This window comes from Callospermophilus lateralis, chromosome 4, assembly GCF_048772815.1.
Source record: "Callospermophilus lateralis isolate mCalLat2 chromosome 4, mCalLat2.hap1, whole genome shotgun sequence".
In the NCBI taxonomy this organism is placed as follows: Eukaryota; Metazoa; Chordata; class Mammalia; order Rodentia; family Sciuridae; genus Callospermophilus; species Callospermophilus lateralis.
The window spans coordinates 81,250,929-81,257,422 of record NC_135308.1 but is presented as its reverse complement, the minus strand read 5'-3'; the positions used below and the strand labels follow the sequence as shown (position 1 = coordinate 81,257,422).

The window sequence follows — 6,494 nt, the reverse complement described above, 5'->3', positions numbered from 1 at the left end:
ATGTCTGACCAGGGGGCAAAACCTTCAACTGAGGATTTGAGGGATAAGAAAGGAGAATATATTTAGACTCAAAGTCAATATACATGATTGCAGTGAGATCGCTTCAAAGCGAAATGACAACATATCTCAAGAAACTCAAAGAACCATACTTTCAAAGACAGGAGGTTCCAATGAATTCACTCAGGTTTCTCTTTGAAGATCAGAGAATTGCTGATAATCATACTCCAAAAAAAAAAAAAAAAAAAACTGGAAATGGAGGAAAATGTGATTGAAGTTTATCAGGAACAAATAGGAGAAAGCTGTCAGTTTAGATACTCTTTATTTTTTTCTTTTCCTTCAATTTGTTTTTATTTTTAAAAATAGTTCTTTTGTAACATGATATTCAAAATGGAATTGGAAACTGACACCCATCTCTTTCCAACATCTGGTCATTTGAATTCTAGTGCTCATTATTCATTATCATTTGTTTTTAGAGCTAAGTTTTGATTACCAAAAACGCATGTTGCCCTCTTCTTCTTAAGTTACAGGTGTGCACAGAGAGACCACCTTTTTCAGGACTGTGCATTTTCAGGCTCATGGTGGTAAATCAGATCAACCAAGGTGAGTCTCTACACTGACTTTCCACTAGGCCTTAAAGATCCAGCATGCAATCGAATTTCTCCTGGATTGTGACTTTCCAGTGGGAGATGGAAGCTTTTCAGAGAACTGAACTGTGGGAAATTGACCTTTTCTTAATTTGATGCTACTATTAAAATCTGAGTATCTGGACCAAAGGAGGAGCAATATCAGCTTTGGAGCCAAAATGACAGAGAAAGTGAGAGTTAACAACTAACTCCAAAGATGGCTTCATTGCAGATAAAGCATTTTTTTTTTTTTTAAAGAGGGAGAGAGAATTTTTTTTAATATTTATTTTTTGGTACTTGGCGGACACAACATCTTTGTTTGTACGTGGTGCTGAGGATCGAACTCGGGCCGCACGCATTCCATGCGAGCGCGCTACCACTTGAGCCACATCCCTAGCCCCAGAGAAAGCATTTTAAGACTTAACAACAACAAAAAAAATCTTGAAAATCCCGGAAAAGTTCTAATTTTCATTAGCAGTTAATAAAATTATTCATGCAGAATTCATTATTAATAATAAAATTATTCATGAATACAACAGAACATTGCTCCTTTGATTTCATTTGTACTTTTGGTCTGGGATATGGATTTTAAATGGACATTGTTTGTACCAACTTCATTAAAATCAAAAATATTTGTATAAAAAAAACTGTTATTAGTTTCTGCACAAAATCCTCCCAGAAGTTTCATACCTAGTTTATTTTAGAGAAAGCTCACTTATAACAAAGTGTTCACTATTCAATAAGAAACCTATGCAAGGGGTTGGGACTGTGGCTCAGTGTAAAGCCCTTACCTAGCATGTATGAGACACTGGATTTGATCCTCAGCACCCAATAATTAATTAAATTATTAACTAATTAATTAAAATAAAGTTGTTATGTCCATCTACAACTAAAAAGTATTTTTAAAAGAGAAATCCATGCAAAATATGGTCAGTAAATTCTCTTTGATCTTATGAGTTATAATCTGCTATGAACAGATGTTCAAATGAAGAAAGGACATAGTTGACATAATCATGGGGGTAGAGAGGATAGGAATCTAGAAAAAAAAAGTTGAAGTACAAATTGTTTTTTTTTGGGGGGGGGGGCGGGGGTACAGGGGGAGGCCTAGGGATTGAATCCAGAGACACTTTACCACTGAGCCACACCCCAACCCTTTTTATTTTTTATTTTGAGACAGCGTCTCATCGATTAAACCCTCGATAAGTTGCTGAGACTGGCTTTGAATTTTCGATCCTCCTGCCTCAGCCTTCCAAGCTTCTGGGATTACGGGCATACACCACCACAGCTGGCTACAAATTGTTTAGTTACAGAAATAATTAATCTCTGGGGGAAAAGACAAGCCCCTGTTATTTGTTGATTTCTTTTTAATTTGAAAAGGTTGTTTGTTTGTTTGTTTGTTTTTAAAGTAAACCTTTATTTATTTATTCAACAAACATTCTTAAACACTATGTGTCAGGTCCTGGGCCAGACATTAGGGATACAGCAGTAAACATGGAACCTATGCTTCCGTGGGGGAGGCAGCCTATTTAAAAATAAATAAATATAAGTAATGAGGAAATAAATAAATATGTATAAATAAATCCTCACAATCAACCAGGGCAGGCAGATGTGAAAAAGCAACCACAAGTGAAATGACAGGAACCTAAGAGAAAGCAGGGTACTAGAGCAATGCATGATGGGATGACCTAACCTTTTCTTGTGAGTCACAATCCTGTTCCAGTGATTCTAAAGGGAGACCTGAATGTTGGGCAGCTCTTGATAGCCGTGTGGGGTGTGGGGGGAGTCTCTACAGGCAGAGAGAACCTTCCGGGTTAGATCCTGCACTGGAAAAAAATCAAGTGAAGAGTATAGAAATTATATAATGGTTGCCAGCCTGGGCAATTTAGTGAGACCCTGTCGTAAAATTAAAAAAAGTAAAAGGATTGGAGATATGACTCAGTGGTAGAGCACTCCTGGATTCAATTCCCAGTATCAAATGAATAAATAAAATGGTGATTTAAGATAAAGTTGGTAGTTGTATAGTTAAGGACCTGGATATCCAGGACCTTATAGGTCAGGTTAAGGATCTGGAAATCAGTTAGCAGCTGTTAACTAATATCAGTTAGCAGCTGTTCATGCAAAGGATGATGGTATTTGGTGCCAGACGGGGACAGGGGGATTGGAGAAAAATGGACAGTTAAAGGGTATGCAGATGTTAGATAAATCCTCATGATTGATTTAACATGAAAGATGAAAGCCAAAAATGGGTCAGTGATTCAGAGATTTCTGAGTTGAGCAAGTAGAGAAGTGATAGAACGATTAACATAGCTAGAAAACAATAGAGGAGGGGCAAATAGGCAGAGAGTGGAAAAGAAAGGTCAAGGTCAGAGGATAATGTCTATCGTGGGAACCACAACTTGAAACAGGCAATCTGGCTCCAGAGCCCACTATCCTACCGCTGTCCTATGCTAGAATGGTGGCACTGCATTGTCACCATGCTGTTCCTAGTATGGAAAAAGGAAATAGAAATACTAGTAATAGTCCCTTAAATATTTTAATTGGCTTCAACCAGTTCATCTCTTACCTAGTGTGCATACTCTGAAGGGTGTCTCCTCTGTGGATAATTCCTTTTGAGTGTCCACGTGGCCTTATCTTTCACTGAACACTATAACTTTAGCACTTGCATTTCTTCCCAACGTTTGCTCCTCACTCTTCTTCTCACCACTTCCTTTTCTCCAAACTCCACATCAGTGAGTCTTACAGACTTTTCAGGCAAAATTGAGTCCCTCTATTTCTCCTTCATAACTACCACCATAGTCTATAGTGAACTTTATTATTGTGTGACTTCCCACCAGACAGTGAGCACTATGAGAGCAATCCCCAGTGCCTAGCACAGAGTAGGCATTTAGTAAATACTTGTCCAATGGGTATTTGGGACCAGTTTGTAAATGAGTCTACTGTGAGTGCACTTACCATGAATAAATCCCCATAGCCTATTTACTTACTGTAATATGGATTACAGAGAGGCTCTGAAATTGGGGAGGGGGTGGGAAAACAAGTTAGGAGTGTAGTTATTGAATAAGGCTTCAGCTATTCAGGTAGGGAACATCATCCAATAGTGGGGCTCAGGGCAGTTCAGCGTGACTGTGGTGGCAATGTGGCAATAAATCAATTTCTCTAAAGCCTGCCATTTGTCCTCCAGAACTTCTCAGTCCACTCCGTCTTTGGGTCTTTTTTTTGGGGGGGGGGTTGGGGGAAGGTAACCAGGAGTGCTTAACCACTGAGCCATATCTCCAGCTCCCCCGCTCCCCCCCACACTTTTTTTTTTTTTTTTTTTTTTTGAGAAAGGGTCTTGCTAAGTTGCTTAGGGCCTCACTAAGTTGCTAAGGCTGGCCTCAAACTTGCAATTCTTCTGCCTCAGCCTCCTGAGTCTCTAGGATCACAGGCATGTGCCATTGTGCCCAGCTCCATCCTTGAGTCTTTAGAAGGAAATATTTTTATACTTAGTACCCCATGAATCTGGTGTTTCAGAATGAAAATTACAGTGAAAAAGATAAATGATATCCTAAGATATACATAAAATATATAAGGAATGGGTTTAACCTAAAGTCAAAAGACAAGCAGGAAACTCAAATTTATGATATAATCCTTAAGTAGAAAGCCACAAAGGGCAGTGTTTCAAGATCAGTGGGGTGAGTAATAAAGGAAAAGCCAGCTTTGACTCATTTCCTGGTTGTTTCAGATTCCTTGCATACAAGTGGGATTTTTTACTTTAAGGCATGCACAATCTTTTAAAAAACAAATTACTAGAAATGGAGGTGTTTATGAAATTCCTTGGCAACCCACATACTGCTGCCACCATGAAATACTAAGTGTGAGACACAGCAGCTTTAAAATAGAAACATGCGAATTTCAGCATAATAAGACTGATGTCAAATGTTTGAAACAAGTAAACAAATACAACATCAACTGCTTTCCCTGCTATTGCCCGCATTCCTCATGCTTGGTGAGAGCTCAGTATCTCTTGAAGAGTTTTCCAGTTATTGCCAGACTTCTCCCATGATGAGTCCAAGCCCTTGAAGTAGAAACCAGGAACTCACTCTCCCTTCCTCCCTTACACTCATCACTGACACTAGACTTGATCTCTCCCAAGCAGACACACCCGTGTCCCAGTTGAGCTCAGAAAAGAACAATGCAGGGAGTGGGCGCTGGCACTGGCCGAGGTGTCCATTTGAAAGGGCAGCATGGCAAAGGTCCTGAGTCCAGAGCCTGTGCCGGATGTGCTGTAGGAGGTGTCTGACCACAGCAGCCATGGGGGGTTCTGGTGGATCTCAGACACTGTTTGGGTTATTCCTGGCTACATTGCCCCCCAACCTGATTTTCATCTTCTTAAAGATTCTGTAAGCTTCCTTGTCTGCTTAACTAGCTGGAAGAGCTTCTGTTGTTTGCATCTAAGAACTCCAACAGAGCTCCTAAGGTGGGGGGACCCTATGGTGCCCCCTTACATGTTATTAAAACTCCCTCACCACTGCTGCTCTGTATGTGACCCTTCCTGCTCCCTGCTGAACCCACGCATTTCCTTAATTGATCCTCTCCCCAACTCTTACACAACCCCCATCCAATGTCCCCTCTCCTGTGTCACTCTCAGCTAATGAACTTGATTTCCCATTTAGTGAAAAATTAAAAGAACTTCCACAGGTTCCCACCATCAATCTTACCACCTACCTGTTCCAGAAGATGTGCTGACCCCTGCCCTTAGGGGCCTGGGCTAAATCTCCCCCCTCCTTCCTTCTCCAGGACACTCTAAAGCCTCTGTTTTCTTTCCTGCATCCTCAGTTTTTCCCTCTCTCCATAATCAATTCCTATAGCGCGCGTGCACTCACACACACACACACACACACACACACACACACACACTATTATTTCTTCCCATCTTATAAAACATTACTAGTGTCTCCACATCCCTCTGTAGCTACTGCTCACTTTGCTGCTCACCTTGACAGCAAAACTCTTCAAAAGAGTTGTCTACATGAGCGCTGCCAATTTCCCCCTCATTTTTTTTTCTTTGTACCAGGAATTGAACCCAGAGGTGTTTAATCACTGAGCCACATCCTCAGCCCTTTTTATTTTTTATTTTGAGAAAAGATCTCATTAAATTCCTGAGGGTGGCTTTGAACTCCAAATCTTCCTGCCTAAGCTGCCCAAGCCACTGGGATTACAGGTGTACCCCACCATGCCCAGCAGTTCCTGTCTCTTGAAAGTACTTCCAGGGGTTGGGGTAGTAGCTCAGCAGTAGAGTGTTCACCTAGCACGTGTGAGGCCCTGGGTCTGATCCTCAGCACCACATAATAAAGTAAAATAAAGGTATTGTGTCCAACTACAACTAAGAAGTAAATATTAAAAAAGAAATAAGAAAGAAAGTACTCTGCCCCCACTATTTCCCCTGAAGTTTTTCTTAAGGACCTCCACGCTGTGAAAACAGTGCCTAATTCCTGCCTTCTCTTTGAAAGATCCATTTCCCTTGTTTTCCAACACATCACACACTCCTGGATTTTCTCCTGCCTTTCTGGCTACTCCCTCTCAGTATTCCTGGCTAGTTCTTCCTCATTTCCACCTTCTCCACTCCATTCCCATGGCCGAGTCCTGAACCTATTTCTACTCCATTAGTGATCATAACAAGTGTTGTGATTTTCCAATACCGCCCATTCCTCAGGACCTCATGTATCATTCCCTTCTAACTCTTTCCTTGAGCTCCAGTTGCATATATTCATCTGTTTGCTGGAACTTTCTTCTTGGATGTATCAGGTGTCTCAAACTTAATGTCTGTAAAAGTGAACTCCTATTTCCATCCCTCCTCCAACTCATTCCTCCCCCAGTTCTCCCTGTGTCAGC

General features: G+C 40.9%; 1 pseudogene; it reads left to right on the top strand.

The window, feature by feature from the left end:
* Window positions 1–5,348, top strand: LOC143398391 (small ubiquitin-related modifier 1 pseudogene; annotated as a pseudogene).
* The last annotated feature ends 1,146 nt before the right edge of the window (window positions 5,349–6,494 follow it).